General features: G+C 50.3%; 1 pseudogene; it reads left to right on the top strand.

Annotated features, from left to right (window-relative positions):
* Positions 1-3,952: 3,952 nt before the first annotated feature.
* Positions 3,953-6,733, top strand: LOC123626879 (annotated as a pseudogene).
* Positions 6,734-17,790: the final 11,057 nt, after the last annotated feature.

The following is a 17,790-nucleotide window of genomic DNA, read 5'->3' as shown; positions in this document are numbered from 1 at the left end:
AAGGCCCCTTGGTCCTAACCTCATTTAGATGGGCAGGAGGCAGGAAGTGTTTGAAAAAGATGAAAGAGGCCAGCACAACGGCGCACACCTATAATCCCAGCACTTTGAGGGGCTGAGGCGGGAGGATCACTTGCGGCCAGGAGTTCGAGAGCAGCCTGGGCAACACAGCAGGACTCCATCTCTACAAAAAATAAAAATTAAAAAATTAGCTGGAACCTGCAGTCCCAGGCACTCAGGAGGCTGAGGCAGGAGGATCACTTAAGCCCTGGAGTTTGAGGTTGCTGTGAGCTAAGCTGACACCATGGCACTCTAGCCCAGGTGACAGAATGAGACTCTGTCAAAAAAAAAAAAAAAAAAAAAAAAAAAAAAACACAAGAGAATCTATTGGTTCTGAAAATGAGAAATGGACCCACAGTTTGAAAAAGTCATCCAATGCGACCTCGTCCACCAAGGTCCCGATTAGCACTGTCTCATTACTTCACATTCAGATTCATGTACTGGTTTCCTACGGTCTCCCTTGATGTTGAAGCATCTTTCCCACCACGCTCCAACACCCTTGGATCAACCCCCAAGGCGGAAGGCTTTAATCTTGAAAACAACTTTCCACGAGTCATCGTGATCCCTGAATTAATTGACGCTTCTTAGCTGGATGTCTCAGGGCAGGGTGTCTGAGACACGGGTCTCAGGGCTGGATGTCTCAGGGCTGGATGTCTCAGGGCTGGGTGTCTCAGGGCTGGATGTCTCAGGGCAGGTGTCTGAGACACGGGTCTCAGGGCTGGATGTCTCAGGGCTGGATGTCTCAGGGCAGGGTGTCTCAGGGCAGGTGTCTGAGACACGGGTCTCGGGGCTGGATGTCTCAGGGCAGGTGTCTGAGACACGGGTCTCAGGGCAGGTGTCTGAGACACGGGTCTCGGGGCTGGATGTCTCAGGGCAGGTGTCTGAGACACGGGTCTCGGGGCTGGATGTCTCAGGGCAGGTGTCTGAGACACGGGTCTCAGGGCAGGGTGTCTCAGGGCAGGTGTCTGAGACACGGGTCTCAGGGCAGGGTGTCTGAGACACGGGTCTCAGGGCTGGGTGTCTCAGGGCAGGTGTCTGAGACATGGGTCTCAGGGCAGGGTGTGAGCAGCGTCCACCAGAACCCCACATTTGGGCCCCGCAGGGTCTGGCTCGCCTGAGAGGGAAGAGGAAGTGAGTGGCCTGAGTTGGAGCTGCTGACGGGCGGCTCCCGGGTGCCCTCACAGAGTCGAGACCAGCTCTCGGCCCTCGGAGCGTGGAACTGGCTTTGGGGGACACCTGTGTGACAGGAGAGTGTGGCGAGCAGGAACCTGTGCAGAGGGATGGTCGTGAGTGGATGGCACAGGGAATCACCCCACCCCACAGTCCACCCCAGTGGACTTTGCCAGGTATGGACTAGACGAGGGAAGTTGAGAAAAAGGATAGAAGAGAAACCCTTTGGGACAAACCTCCAAGGAAAGATAAAGGCAGATGCTGGGCTGCATCTGGGACCGTGCAGTCCGGATCCCTGGGGCGCTGGTGAGCTCCTCAGACCTCCTCGGTCAGAAGCTCTTGTTAGGCAGAGATCAAATCTGCAGGTGGCTGATAGAGGCCAGGATGACAGTTCCGAGGGGATGGAGAAGTGGGGAAGGGACTGCAGGAAAGCGCAGCTGACAACCACGAAGAGCAGGGACTTGAGGTTTGAGGCTCACACAGCTGCGGAGCTGCGACTTTGTTATAAGAACACCTGTCAAATCACATGCATCAATCATCTGGTGACACCCACAGTCCCCGTAAGCCCTGCCCCGGACCAGGCCAATCAAAGGAAACCACCTGGGAGTCCTCAACGTCATTCCCCACTCGTGGAGACCGACCCGTTCCTCTCTGGAATGTGCTCTCACTTTGTATAGCTCCCTTCTTTTCTGCAATAAAAGCTGTTTGCATGGAATTGCTTCCTGTCTGTGGTCACTCGGTGGCACCGGCCCTGCTTGTGAATTTTCCAAGCAAGGAGCCAAAGAAGCAGGACAACAGTCCACCAGGAGGCCGGACCTGACACTCTGAGAGGGGGAGAGGAGCTTTGCATTCTAACAGGACCCCAGGCAGTGTTGACGGCTCTGGGAAGTGCTTCAGCTGAACAGCAGGGAGGTGGGGCCTTCAGAGAACACCATTTGTGAGCCAATAACTGATCTTAACATGGGCAGGAGGAGGCCGTTTCTCGCCATTTACAGGTGGCTTCACCACAAATAGAGTGTCTAGCTGAGTCAGGGCCCCCAAGACCACCCACAGGTTTGATAATTCTCTAGGGGGACTCCCAAGACTCAGTAGAGAGCAGGACCCATGGCTGAGATTTGTTATAGCAAAAGGATGCTATGCACAATCAGCAAAGGGACAAAGTCACGGGGCAAAATTCCGGAGGGAACCAGGAGCAAGCTTCAAGGTCTCTCCCAGGGGAGCCATGCAGAACATACTGATTTTCCCAGCAATAAGTGGGAAATGCTGCTGACCAGGAAAACCTCGTAGAGGCTCAGTGCCCAGGGTTTTTATTGGGGCTGGTCACATGGGCACCCTCTGCCTGGAGAGAACCAAATTCTAGATCCCAGAAGGGAAGTTTGTACTCCACCTAAACCATACTGTTTGTACAATTTGTGAGCCACTCATCAGTTAGTTAATGTGGGATCCTCCCAAAGTCTAAGTTCCCGGATGCCAGCCAAGGACCAAGCTTGCAAGCAGGCCTTTCTAAGGAGAGCAATTTCAGATCGCCTGTGTTAACTCTTTCCTGCACACTAGCCAAAACAATTACACAAGAGAAGGAAACAATAACTATAAAAGCAGCAAAGGGCTGGGCATGGTGGCTCACACCTGTAATCTCAGTACTTCGGGAGGCCAAGGCAGGAAGCTTGCTTGAAGCCAGGAGTTTGAGATCAGCCTGGGCAATACAATGACATCCCATCTTTACCAAAAAAAAAAAAAAAATTTTAATTAGCTGGCTGTGGTGGTACACATCTGTAGTCCTAGTTACTCGGGAGGCTGAGGCAGGAGGATCGCTTGAGCCCAGGAGTTTGAGGTTGCAGTGAGCTATGATGATGCCACTGCACTCCAGCCTGGAGGACAGAGTGAGACCTTGTCTCCAAAAAAAAAAAAAAATAAAAAAAAGGCAGCAAAGGAGGCACAAAATTAACATTAAGTTGACCCTTGAACATGGCAGGGGTTGAGTGAGGGAACTGACCTCATATAACATTTGACTCCCCAAAAACTTAACTACTGATAGCCTACTCTTGGCTGGAAGCCTTATCAGTAACATAGTTGATTAACACATATCTTATATGTTATATGTATTATTAGCTTACAATAAAGTAAGCTAGAGAAAAGAAAATGTTATTAAGAAAATCATAAGGAAAAGAAAATATATTTACTATCCATTAAGTGGAAGTGGAGCCTCAGGAAGGTCTTCATCCCCGTGGTCTCCATGCTGAGCAGGCTGAGGCGGAGGAGGAGGGTGGTCGGGCTCTCTTGGGCGGCAGAGGCGGAGGAGAAACCACACGTAACTGGGCCTGTGCAGTTCAAACCCGTGTTGTTCAAGGGCCAACTGTATTTCCAGACCGTATGGTTGTTGACCTGAAAAAGAATAAGAAAATCAACCGAAAATTATTCAAAATGAAATTTCTACTTGGAGCGAACTAGGCTAGAGCCCCGTCCCAGGCTCCTACCTGCAGAGGCCCCGGCAGGAAAAGCTGGAGCTGGCGGGACCTGAATGGAGTTAGAAGCTTTCGCTGTTCCGCAGGCCTGGACACTCTCATTGTCACCCAGCTGAGATGCACTTGGGGATTTTCTAAGAGAAACCGGAGAAGCCGGAGGGCTGCGCAGGCACAGCCCGCAGCAGGGCGACCTGGCTGGAGGGGCCGCGCCTCGGCCTCGCTCCTGCCGCGCCCCGGGGCCCGCGAAGGGCTCCGGCGACAGCATGTGCGTGGCCCTGTGTCATCAGACATTGCGAAAATTAGACAGCTCAGCTGTCGTCAGTTCGGAACAGTCTCTCAGGCTGACTTTAACTCCTGCCTGGTGGCGCTGGGCGGGGCCACAGGACCGGTTCCTGCACCCGCGGTCAGCAGCGGAGACGCGCAGCGAGACATTCCCGGGAGACGTCCCAGACCACGACGGCCACCAGGAGCTGAGCGTGAGGAAGTGACTGTGACCCACTAAACTCAAACCGGATGAGTCCCCACCTCCCGTCAGGGTCCCAGGGATGTGCCATTCAAGCCCTGCAAGGTGACCAACCAACATTTTAACATGGCTCTAAAATGTGTTTTCAGAGACAGGCACGAGAAACTTGGACACAAACAAAAAGCAAAACGCTTATTCAAAACTTATTAAAGCCTAAGAGCTGCTCGGCGCTGGACTCGCCCCCGGGGCCGTGGTCGCGGGGCCCTGCGCAGGGGCGGCCCGGCCCGGCCGTGGGGGCAGCGACCCCGCGGGGCCCTGCGAGCCCCCAGCGCCACGCGCCACGCTGCTGGCTGGGACGACACTGACTCACCGGCGCTGAGTTCTCGCTGGCGGAGGACGTGGCGCCGCACTTCGCCTGCTTGACGGGCCGCCTGACCCAGCAGCGCCTCTTCCGGCCCGACCCCTGCGACCTGGGCCTGGTGCGGGTGCCCCAGCGCAGCGTCTTCCCGGCGCACACGGGCGCGCGCTGCCCACAGCCGGTTCTTCCACTCGCTCTTCACCCAGAACAAGCAGCTGCGGCGTGTGGAGCTGTCCCTGGAGGCGCTGGCGCCTGGTGGCCTGCAGCAGATCCTCAGCTGCATCTACACGCCCGAGCTGCTGGTCAAGGCAGCCAGCGCCCACGAGGTGCTCAGTGCCGCCTCCTTGCTGCAGATGGCCGGCATCGCCGCGTCCCGCCAGGAACTGCTGGACGCCCGCTCCCTAGGCCCACCGGTCCCGGCACTGTGGCCCTGGCCCAGCCGGCTGCCAGCTGCACCCCAGCTGTGCCACCCTACTACTGTGACATCAAGCAGGAGGCGGACACCCCAGGCCTGCCCAAGATCTGTGCCCGCGAGGGTCCTGACCCCTACTCAGTGCGCGTGGAGGACGGGCAGGGACCGCTGGCGGCACAGTGCCTGCCACCATTGGGCCAGCCCAGCCCTTCTTCAAGGAGGAGAAGGAGGGTGCTGTCGAGGAGGCCGGCAGGCCCCCGGCCAGCTTGTGTAAGCTGGAGGGTGGGGGCGAGTTGGAGGAAGAGCTTGGGGGTTCTGGCACCTACAGCCGCCAGGAGCAGCCCCAGATCATTGTGGAGGTGAACCTCAACAACCAGACACTGCACGTGTCCACTGGCCGAGGGGAAGCCAGGCCCTGGGACGAGCCGGCCACCATGGTGCTGGGCCAGGAGGATGCACTGCAGAGACACTCAGAGGAGGAGGAGGAGGAGGAAGAAGAGGATGAGGAAGAGGAGGATGGTGGCAGTGGAGGAGAGGAGGAGGAGGATCAAGAAAGTGGCAGTGAGGGAGAAGAGGAAGAGGAGGAAGAGGAAGGGCACAGTGAGCAGGAGGAAGAGGAAGAAGAGGAGGAGGAGGAAGGGCCCAGTGAGCAGGATCAAGAGAGCTCTGAGGAGGAGGAAGCAGAGGAGGGGGAAGCTGGCAGCATGCAGGGGCCACCAGGGCGCCGGGGCAGCCGTGCTGACCCCCCTCCCCACAGTCGCATGGCCACGCGGTCCCGGGAGAATGCCTGGCGCCAAGGCACCTCTGAGCCTGAGGAGGCTGGGCCACGTAGTGGGAAGTGACCCAAGCTGTCCCCCAGAGTGGCCTCTGCACCAGTCCGAGGGCCTCCAGCCACTGATGGGCGGGGGGCCAACGTGAGGCTGGAGGAGAAGCAGCACCACCCGTGCCAGAAGTGCCCACGAGTTTTCAACAACCGCTGGTACCTGGAGAAACACATGAATGTGACCCACAGCCACATGCAGATCTGTGACCAGTGCGGCAAGTGCTTCCTGCTAGAGAGTGAGCGGCTGCTGCAGCGGCAGACGGACTGCGAGCGCAACATCCAGTGTGTGACATGTGGCAAAGCTTTCAAGAAGCTCTGGTCCCTCCATGAGCACAAGAAGATTGTGCATGGGTACGCAGAGAAGAAGTTCTCATGTGAGATCTGTGAGTTCTATACAATGGCCCATGTTTCGCACATGGTTGCCCACACCAAGGACATGCCCTCCACCTGTGAAGCCTGCGGGAAGTCCTTCAAGCGCAGCATGTCCCTCGAGGTGCACTCACTGCAGCGCTCCGGGGAGAAGCCATTCAGATGTGACAACTGCAACTAGCGTTTCCAGTACAAGTACCAGCTGCCGTCACACATGAGCATCCACACTGGCCACAAGCAGCTCCTGTGCCAGTGGTGTGGCCAGGACTTCAACATGAAGCAGTGCTTTGATGAGCACACGAAGACCCACACAGGGGAGAGGCCGGACATCTGCGACATCTGCGGCAGGAGCTTCCCCAGCCCGCCCAGCGTGAAGCGGCGCCGGCGCCGCACACGGGGAGAAGCCGGAGCCTTGCGACGTGTGCGGCCCGCGCTGCCGCTGCCCCGACGTGCTCGAGGCCCACAAGGAGAAATGCTTCCTTGTCAGCCGCCCGCCCCGCCCCGGGCCTGCCCCCCGCCCAGCCTCAGGCCCCCGCTGCCCCTGCTCCCCGGGCTCCCCCAGACCCCGCCGCCCCCGCCGCCCCTCGTCCCCACCGCTGCCGGCACTGGCGGGGCATGAACGCCACCAACTAGCTGCCGAGCTACACCTGCTGCGACCTGGAGCCCAGGGCCCGCTCCGGGGGGGACCCCGCTGCCCTCCCCCCTTGCTGGGGGGCAGCAGCTCGGGCCTGGGCCGCCGCCCCCTCCTCCAGAGGTGGCTGGATGTGCTCCGCCTGAGACCCCGACCCGGGGGGCGCGGGCCGGCAGCCCCCAGAGCCGGTGGAGGACGCCTCCCTCGCAAGTGCCCCCCTTTTGCGGCTCCCTGAAGCCTTTACTTTTTGGGTTTTTTTTGGAAGTGAAGGAAAAAGAAAAGAGAGGAAACTGTTCGCAGCACCCCTCCAGGCGAGGAGGGTGCTGGAGGCGGCAGGTCCGGCGGGGACGGAGGGGCCCGGGGCAGGTGTAGTGGCCGGTCACGCTGCTGAGGCCGGAGCCGGAGAGGGTTGGTCAGGCCCAGCCTGGAGCGGCCTCAGCGGTTTAGCCCCACGTGCTCGTGCCCCTAATTTGCTCCTTCTTCTTGCAGGGTTTGGGGAGAAGTTGGGGTGCCGCCCCGTAGAAGAGTTGTGGACCCAGTCTGAGGGCTGTGGACACCCCGCCAGGGCTTGAGACTGGACACTGGCGGGTGCGGGTGGGGAGCGTTGAGCAGCGGGAACTGCAGTCCGGGCTCTGCACCAAGTAGTGTGGGGGAGGCAGGGGCTGGACCCCAGGGGCTTGCTTTCCCCACCCACATCCCTGCCGGCAGGCCCGGGGGCCCCCAACCTGCACCAGGCTGCACCGTGGGTCTTGAGTCCCGGCGATGTTCCCCGAAGCTGCTAGGCCTTGGTGCTGTGGGCCAGGCCCTAGGTGGGCAGACAGGTGCCTCCCTCAGCACCAGCTCCCAGGGGCTGGAGTCAAGGAACCCCTGCAGACAGGCTAGACCCCAGGGGCAGGGGCCAAGGAGGACCACTTGGACAAGTGTTTTGGGGTTTCAAGGTGCTCTCGGTGGGACAGGGGCAGGGCTGCCGCTCACAGAGCACCTCCGCCCCTCACCAGCTACCCTGGCACGTGTTTCACACCAGAAGGAGACGTGTGTGTCTGTGTCCGTCTCTGCTCCCCTGTGGCCGCACTAGGGCAGCCACAGCCTGTCCCTGGCCGGCTCCAGCATCCTGGCTCCTCCCGGGCCTCTGCACAGGTGGGTGGGCCGCTCACAGCACTGCTGGTGAGAGGAACCCCTGGGGACAGGGGACCCCAGCCTGTGCCCGGTGCTTGCCCTCATGAGGCCTGCACTAATAGGAAATCCTATTTTGTTGTCATTTAATGTCTTCATTCCTGCTTTTAAGATGGAGTGGAAGGTTCCGTAAACTACATGTTTCCTAGTTAAGCTCTTTCCTCTTGTGTTTATACAGTTTTGTTTGTTATACTTTTTGTACCTTAAACTCCCACTACTCCCCCACGCTACCACCTTCCCAGCATGGCCGGGGTGGGAAGAGGCCTGGGCCCAAAGGGCATAGTTGGGGGCGCTGAACCCTTCTGACCTCCCTGTGAGGCCCATGGCCCTGGGGCAGGGGGCTGGGGACATTTTAATCATCAATAAATGAAGCACTTTATTCTGAAAAAAAAAAAAAAAGCTTAAATATGCCATTATCACTATAATTGAAAGATGTTTTGGAACATAATTATATATTCCTGATTTGGGCATATATAAAAAGGACTTTATTTTCTCATCTTTAAATTTATTAAAAAGCTTAGAGGAAATCCACATATAAAATTAATGACATATGAAACAAAAGTGACAAATAGAAGCAAAGAAATTGATAAAAATTGTTCTAACATCAAGAAGGAAATTGTAACCAAAACAAATTTCAGATCATACCAAAAGCAATAATTCATTAAACAGGAAAAAAATAGATCAATAGTAGAAGTAATGAGTTATGATGAATAGGCTCTTGTGTTGGGTGATAATTCAATTGGTGAAGAGGAATCAATCACGATTCATTGGAAAAATATTTAAATTTTTTGTTGATTTAACACAAAATGGTGGCATCAACATAAATAACAAAAAACTCCTAATACACTATACACATAGAGGGATATCCATGACAAATCTGTTAATAAGTTCTGTCAAAGTAAAGGATACTCAACATTAGCTACTGCACAAGAAAACCTGAATTGACCAGTAATAAAGAAAGAATTTACTGTATGAATAAATATTAAAAAGAAGCGGGAACAAATTAATTTCTAATGATTTAAAACCCTCATTTAGTTTGCCTGTTTCACAAACAAGAAAATTCAAAATTAACATGCAGAAATGATTAACTCAATATCCTTCAATAAATACAAATTACAACCAGTTAGAAAATATACTAAACAGGAATTTACAATAGCAAAAAGAAAATCTACTTGGAAATAACAAGAAATAGGTAAGATCTATATGAAATAAAAACTTTAAAATGTTATTAATACTATTGGACACATAATAAATGTCCTGAGCAAATAATAAGGCATAGCATATTCTTGGAATGGAAACATCATAAATGCCATTTTTCCTTTACTCTATAAATAGCTCATAAATTAAAAAATCCCAATAAAATAATGAGGTGTTTTAAGTAGATAAGCTGATCCTAAAAATCATATGTAGAAATAAACAAGCAAAATAGTCAAAAAATTTCTGGGAAAAAAAAAGTAATAATGGGTCAGCCCAGCCAAATATTGACATTTTACAATTAATCACTGAAATAGTAGGATATTGATAAATAGATAAATGGGACAGAATATAAAATCCATAAATAAATCCACACATAAATGAAAATGTAGTATATGAAAAGGACAGCACTTCAAATTAGTGCAGAAAAGATGCTTCTGAAATAACTGGATAACCATCTGGAGGAAAACATGAATTTGAATTCACACCTCACTAGGCAATATTGAAAAGCAGATGGAAAAAGGAAACAAAAAAACAGAAGATGAATTCACACTTCACATCTTATACCAGGATAAATTTAATATGGATTTAAATTTTTAATATAAAAAATTAAATTATGAAAGTGTTAAAAGACTTTATGGGAAAAATTTTTAATAATCTTAGTATTGGCTGGGTGCAATGGCTCACACCTGTAATCCTAGCACTTTGGGAGGCCAAGGTGTTAGGATGGCTTGAGGCCAGGAGTTAAAGACCAGCCTGAGCAACATACTGAGACCCCATCTCTACAAAATTAAAAAAAAAAAAAAAAACTTAGCCAGGTGTGATGTTGCACTCCTGTAGTCCCAGCTACTCAGGAGCCTGAGGCAGGAGGATCCCTGTGTTTGGGGCTGTAGTGAGCTATGATACGCCCCTGCACTCTAGCCCAGGCAACAGAGTGAGAAACTGTCTCAAAAATAACAACAATAATAATCCTGGTATAAAGAATATCTTTTTAACTATGAAACACAACAGACACCATAAAGGAAAAGATTGATTCATTCAACAGTATACAAATTTCTTAAAGTCCCTGAAGCAAACCAACGCAAGTAAAACTAAATGACAAATGAAAAAATACATTTGCAACTCACATCACTAACAAAGAGCTAATCTGGCCTAATATATAAAGTGCTCCTTGTAAATAAAAAGGAAAAAATAATGTAACCCAATAAAAAAAGAGAAATGGATACGGGGGGAGCAAAATTCCTCCAAAAGAATATGAAAATAGATTTTAAACATACAGAAGGATGTTGAAATCCACTTATAACACGAGGAATGAAGATTAAAATTTCAATGGGATACCTTTTGTTTTTTTTACCTACAGGATTGCAAATGACAAAAAATTGATTCTTATGGTGGGAAGAGTGTGACAAAATGTACAATTACATTAACACATTGTTGGTGGACATGTCAATTAGTACTTCAGTGGAAGGCAGTCACGTGTCCATCAAACTCTCAAAGCTCACATCCTTGTAGCCAACAATTCTTACTTGTAGGAATTTAACCTGCAGCTATACTCATGTGGATGTTATACATTTTATATGTATGTTATAATGGGAAAAATTTGGAAAGGATCTACATGACCACTAATTGGAGACCAATTAGTTAAATCACAACCATGGATACCGTGGATACCATACAGTCGCAGAAACAAGGAGGAGGTTCCTCATGATAGGAAATGATCTCCAAGAGATATTTTCAAATAGATGAAAAAAGCAAAGTACAATGGTATCTACGATGTACTAGAATTTTTTTCCAAAAAAAAAAAAAATGACGAAAAGTATATATGCCTTAATATACAGAGACTATCTCTGGGAAGATACACAGGAAACGAGAAACATCGGTCACCTCTGGGAGGCATCATGACGGGGGGCTGGAATAGCAGGAGCCCTATTCATTGGGTCTTCTTTGATAGCTTTGATCTTTCAACTACAGAGTGCATTGTCTACTCAAGGAGTAAACGTTAAAGAAAATAAGCAAATAAGAAACAAGTAAATGCAGCCCCCTCTGGAGAGCAGAGGAGGAGTCAAGACCTTGCCTGGGGGGAGCAGGAAGAGGAAGCCTGGAGGTGATGGCAAAGGCAGCCAGGCAGGGGCGTCGCACATCCAGCCAGAGAGAGCGGCCTCCAGCGGTGGAAGAGGTGAAGGTTCCTGGGGATCTGGAACCTGACGACTCCAAAGGCCATGGGGGTGGGACCCGAGGGTGGGTTTCCAACTATTTCACTGGTAAGGGCTGAGACAAAAGCTTGAGTTGTTTTGTCATCATCATTATTATTATTTGACTATTACTATTAGGACCCACATTCCCACTTCTTATCTGCAGAAAATGGGTTCTCTACATTCAGGAATTCCCTCCCATCCCCATCATCTGGAGCCCGACTTTCTTAACACTGCTGTTTCCCAGTCACTTCCCTTCGTGCAAACTTTATGGCAGCTCCAGGCTACGCTTGCACCGTCCTTGTTGGCGGTGAGACCAGGCCTGGGCCGAGCTCCCGGAGAGAAGGGAGGCTCTGTCTGTCTGAACTATATTCTCCACGCCTTGCAAAGTTCCTGGCACACACGTGGGATTCATAAAATAGTCACTGAAAACACAGATGAATAATCCCAAACACCTTGTGTGCTTCACCCTCCCACCTTGCTCCTGCCCCCTTTATCTGGTGCTCCTCGTGTGCGCGCCCTGGTTTGCGGCGCCTGCTTTCCCGAGCACGTCATTCAGGAACGGCATGTCAATATCGGACCAGCAGCAGCAGCAGCGTCACCACTGTTGCCTGTGCCACCGTTTATGGGCCACCACCTTTGTGTCAGTAATGTTACCTTGGATTCCTGGGGGCTTTGAGTGACTACAAGACCATCTCTGAGGACACCATGTCACTGTGTCAGTGAAGAGACACAGGAAAGAGCAAGGGAGTTCAGCACAGCTGGCAGTGTCACTGGGTCTGGGCAGGTGACTTAATCCTAAACCAGCCCTAGTTCCTGCCTCAAAACGGTTGGCTCAGAATCCAGTTTGCCCAGGGCAAGCATAGCCAAGACCAGCTAGGGCTACAGTCATCCTGCCACCCCCGAGATTTTGCACAAATCTGCTTGAAGAAGTTCCTCTTAAAGTGTCATCCACCAACCAGCTCACCCAGAATCATCTGAGGCGCTTGTGGAAAACGCAGATCGTGGGGCCTCGCCCCAAACCTCCTGCAGCAGACTGCCTGCCCTGGGCCTGCTGAGTCGAGTCTAAACACACAGCAAATTCTAACGCAGACAGCTGGGAAACACACCCCAATAAACATGGTCCTAGGAAGCCCATATCCTGTGATTTTTATTTTTTAATTTTGAAATAATTTTAAATTTTAGAGAAGAGATTCATAAATAATACAAAAAACTCTCTTCTCCCCTTCACTCAGCAACTATTCACATTTTGCCACATTTGCTTTCTGCCTCTGTCTCTGTCTTTATCTCTCGATCTCTCTCCCTCTCTCTCAATATCTCTCTCTCCTCCGCCCCTCTACATATATGGTGTCAACCTTAAATAATTGAAAGGATCAGAACACAGTTTAAAAGGGTTTATTAAAGCACAAAGCTGAGAATAGCCATTCAGGTAACACAGACTCCAAAGAAATGGGGTCAGTACTCTGAAGTTTAAAGTTAAGGTCTTGCTTATATAGGCAGAAAACAAAGGAATTTAGTGGGATTGTGACAGAAGGGCCTGAAAAAGATCAAAATGTATTACAAGTTGTCTCTTTAAACCCTGCCCCTACTCTTTTTGGGAATTAAAACCTGCGTTCCTGCCCAAGGCCAGTAGTCAGAGGGGCAGGGAGTGTCCTTCGTTCTTTGCACCACAAGAGACAGCCCAACTGAACTGCCGGGCAGAGGTCAGGACCGTCTTCACCCAAGGTGCTACAGCTACACAGCGATAGCCCAGCGCTGAGAACTCCTTTTAAAGGCTCTGTATTTCTGCTTATAGGAGGACAATGATTGTTTAAGATGAAAGTCTGCGATCCTCCTCATTTGCCAGCAAATTAATAAACTTCTCTTTCCTTTTCCTTAAACCACTTGTCCTCATTCTTCTGATGCAGCCTTGGGGACAGGTGTGAACTTTTTCTAACAGTATTGTGACATTTTCTATACAGGCTTGTTTATGAGTTACAGCAATTTAATTAGTTACAGTTTGTTTTCTTTCCTTTCCAACTTAAAAGACTGTATTTAACATTCCATCTTAGACAACGTGATAGTCATGGAGTGTCTGGATGAGAGTCAGGAAGACTTTGGGAAGTTAGTCAGGTGAGAGGGAAGGGGTCTTCCTCGTCACCCTTCAGTCATTTACAACATTTTACATAACAATGTAGGTAAGGAAACAGCTAATCTATAAACAATCAGAGAAATAAAAGTTACAGCTGCCTGTTGTGGCTCATAATATTTTAAAGTTTCAACAGCTTAGATTTTTAATTACTTATTTTCACAATATGTATAATAAAATTTTGTGATTTCTTCCTGAACCATTTGAAAGTGAGTTGCAGAGCCACCATTCCCCATCCCCCTAAATATTCCAGCATTTCTTTCCTAAGAACAAGGATGTTCTTTCACATATAACAGAATAATTTTCAAACTCAGGAAATTTCAAATAGATACAATTATCTACTCTACAATCCATATACCAGGTTCTTCAATTATCCAGTAATGTCCTCTGTAGCAATTTTCCCCAACGCAGAATCCAATCCAGGCTACACATCTCATTTACTGGTCATGTCTCTTTAGTGGGGACGATTCCTCAGCCCCCTGCCTTTCCTGACATGGCCACGTGAGAACGCAGGGCAGAGGTGCTGCAGCGCGTGCTCTGATTGGGTTGTCTGCTGTTTCCTCCTGCAGAGACCCTCCAGAGCAGCTGGGAGGACAGAAGGTTGACACGCAGAGGACAAGGACTAAAATCCAAGACTCTGAGCCTGAAGATATCTCTCTGCGGTGGTCACAGCTGTCCATGGTGCCAGAGCAGTGGACACGCGGACCTGCTGGTGGCTGGCCGGTGTGTGCAGACACCAGGCTATCCCAGCACCCGCTGCCCAGACAGCTCCGGGAGAGACAAGGCTGCCAAACGCTTCCTTCTCATGAATAATTCAGCCTCCCAGACTCCAGTTCACGATCTTAAGGAGAGCCCATTTCAGCTCCACTGGAAGCCGAGGATCTTCCCCCTTCCTTTCATGGCTATAAGGACAATCGCTGCAGCCGGTAGCTGTCTGCCCACCCCATGCACCCCCAACCCCCAACCCACTTCTTTTTTTCCCCTTCTCCACTTCTACCTTTGTTGCTATTTTCCTCGCATTTTCACTTCAAGACCAAAGCAGTGGGACTCTCTCCTAAAAACTGTTGCTCCTGGCCTTTGCACAGGCCCTTAAAGATAAGCATGTCCCTGTTACTGAAAATTCAGTACTTGTCCCTGAGGCCGAATGAAGAATGAGGACAATTGGTTTGAGGAAAAGGAAGGAGAAGTTTATTAATTTGCCAGCAACTGGGGAGGGTGGCACTCTCATCCTAAAGTCTCAAAGAATCATCATCCTCCTTTAAGCAGAAACACAGAGCTCTTAAGGGGCTTTTCAGCTTCAGGCTGTTGCTGTTTAATCACAGCGTCTCCAGTGAGGACGGTGACCTCTGTCCAGACAATTCTGCTGAGCCATCTCCTGTGGGTTAAGATACAAAGAACAAAGAACATTTTTCTACCCCTTTGATTACTGGCCTCCAGCAGGAATGCAGGTTTTAATTCCCAAAAATGGCAAGGCGTTTTAAACGGTGTGAGCTAAAATGAAATCTGTAGACTCCCCCCACCCCTCCTACCTGCTGACAGAATAGACTCCCTCTTGGCCAAGGGGATACCCTAAAACTGAGCTGGTGGCCATGAGAAGAGAGGTCAGACCTGACTCATCACGCCCCCTTCCCTTCTCGGGGACATCCTCTGTAGCTCATTGACAGGCCTAAGGCTGCCCAGGACAAGCCTGCAGGGCCTCAACTGACACAAGTACAGAGCCAGTAGCTTATCTTTGATTAACAGGCTTTCTTCTCTTAACTTAAAACATTCCAAGCCTTCAGACAAAGCTTCATTTCTTTAACCAATTACAAGTCAAAGAGTCTTTAAACCCACCAGTAACCTGTGAGCCCCCACTTTGAGATGTCCCACTTTTTCAAGCCAAACCAATGTATGCCTTCCATGTATTGATTTATGACTTTACCGGTAATTCCTGTCTCCCTAAAATGTATAAAACCAAACTGTAACGCAGCCACAGCGAGTCCACTTGCTCAAGGCTTCTTGGGCGTGGCTCTAGGTCATGGGCCTCAAATTTGGCTCAGAATAAACCTCTTTAAATTATTTTACAGAGTCTGGCTTCTTTTCCATTGACAAGAGACAACTTGTAAAACATTTTGCCCTTTTTCAGGCCCTTACTTCTGCTACATCCCCAGATTTGGTGGGAGGATCAAGTTCTGGCTGCCAGCTGCCATTACCAATGGTTTCAGAAGACAGCAGGTGACAAAGGAGCCACTCATTCAAGGAGCTGCTGCAGGGGACCTTCCAGGGAAATCACAGGGGCCTGGAGGTAGGTTTCTGGGAAGCCAACACAGCTTAAGCTTCTGGCCAGAACCTGGGAGGAGCTTGAGCAATGCGTTAACATAGTCATGTTTGGGGAAATTTTTGCAAAAGTAAGATATTTTGTATTTTTCCCTTATGTTGGGCCACAGAAACTGACACCCCGCAATACAGTACTTGGGCATGCTGAGTGCTTTGAACTGAAGAAAACTGAAAGACCTCAGAAATAGGCCTTAGAGCCAGGTCTCTCTGACCTTCCCCCGACACTCCCATTCCCTCCGGCCCCCACTGTGTCCTCCTTTCCTGCACCTGGAGGAACCTGCTCCAGAATTTCCTTACCTGACTAAGAAAGCTTCCTTCCAAAAGAAATGCGATTGTCTTAAGACCCCCTCCCTAGGAATCTCATCAAATAACCAGGAAAGATGAATGAAAGCCCGAAAGTCATCACCAGGCCCAGACAGACTTTCCACCTACCAGAGACGACCTGCAGGACTTCACCTGCATAGTCAGATGGCCTTCGCTCCCAGCACAGTTCTCCTCCCCTGCCCAAGGCCTCCGCGGGGCTCAGAGGATCCCTGTCAGTTACCCACGTGGCCCAGGCCCTGCCCTGTGGAGGAGGGTGTGCAGGCGCCTGGCCCCCACGGGGCACTCACTCCTGCAACTGCCCCTTGCTGTGCCTGGTGAATAAGCCTGTGTGCCTTTTGCTCCTTTTAATCTGACTTTTATCAGTTCATTTTCAGTGAATCTTCAGAGGGAGAAGTGTAACCGGCCCCCACTGAACAAACCTCAGTGACCCCTATATAATCCTCTCCCTTCACTACTTGACCTTTGGAGTTGTTTCCCAGAAATGGTGGGTTTTCTGCAGGACAAAGGAACGGAGATTCTGAAGGCCCCTGGGCAGACTTCCTGATGCCAGGACCCACCGTCCCCCACATGCTGCCCCCAGTGCCCGTGGCCCCTTGCCAGCTACACCACACCCGCCGGCCTCCGAACGCCGGGGCCTCCCCCAGCTGGGGGTGGATTTGAGGCAGCTTCTCCCCTTCCCCCGACAAGACAAGACATCTGTCACATGGAAAACTGCGTTCTTCCCTGGCAGTCCTCCCTGTCTCAGTACTGCAATGGGCAACCGGACCTAGACTAACACCGCCTTGTGGTTTCAACAGCAGAAGGGGAAGCTTGCCCTCTTCGACCCTACGCTGAAAAAGGGCCACCAAATTTTATAAGCTATGACCCCTCAAAACTATTAGTCACCTGAATGTATTATATATTTATATACTTACACTAGATACATATATACTACATATTATATACCATATATTAACATTATATGCTTGCATATACACTATATATGTGTATGTATATAATAATAAAGAATCCTCCAATGAGTTCTTTCAAGGAAAATAAAGATTTAAATAAAGACTATTATTTTTTACATTTTGATTTGTTTTCAAACAGGGGCTGAAGGTGGGAGGAGCAGCCTTGCAAGAATAACAGGAAAATACCCCCCCCCCCCCCCCCCCCGTTTCCCCAGCACCAGTTACAGACCACTCCTGCGGGTTCTCTTGCTAAGGAACCGGCAGTTCTGTTTTGCACAACCTCTGAAGAAAGCTGAATGAACAGAAAAGAGACGTAACTCTCCGTCTTTCAAACTGTTTTTTGAGACTCTGCTTTACCAGAGGTCCTGAGTAAACAGCAGGAGAAGAGCTCCAGCCTCAACCACGTCTCAGGATGAGGACGGAGTCGCATCTCCTGTGAAAATCCCTTCTCCAAGGAAAGGCAGGAAACCAAGTCTTGGACTTTGACATCCTTGCAGTTTTTGTCATCCACCTGCTGCCGCTTTTGTTCTCCACCGACGGCCATCACTGTTTTCTTCTCTCTTCATCCCCCTTAAAATCAGCAGCCACCCGGCCCCGCTGCTGGAGCCTCTCCTCTTTCTTTGGGCTGCCACGTGTCTCCCTGCCCTCTGCCCCCCTCTTCTCTCTTTCTCCCTTTCTCTCTCTCTCTCATTCCCACCGTCCTTCTAAAAGACAAAATAAATTTTACTTTTTTGTTTAATCTCTGAGTGAGAAATCTTCCTCCACCCG

The sequence above is a fragment of the Lemur catta genome, chromosome 23 (genome assembly GCF_020740605.2).
Source record: "Lemur catta isolate mLemCat1 chromosome 23, mLemCat1.pri, whole genome shotgun sequence".
Lineage (NCBI taxonomy): Eukaryota > Metazoa > Chordata > Mammalia > Primates > Lemuridae > Lemur > Lemur catta.
Note: the sequence above shows the minus strand (reverse complement) of the source record. Positions and strands in the feature narration are given on the sequence as shown.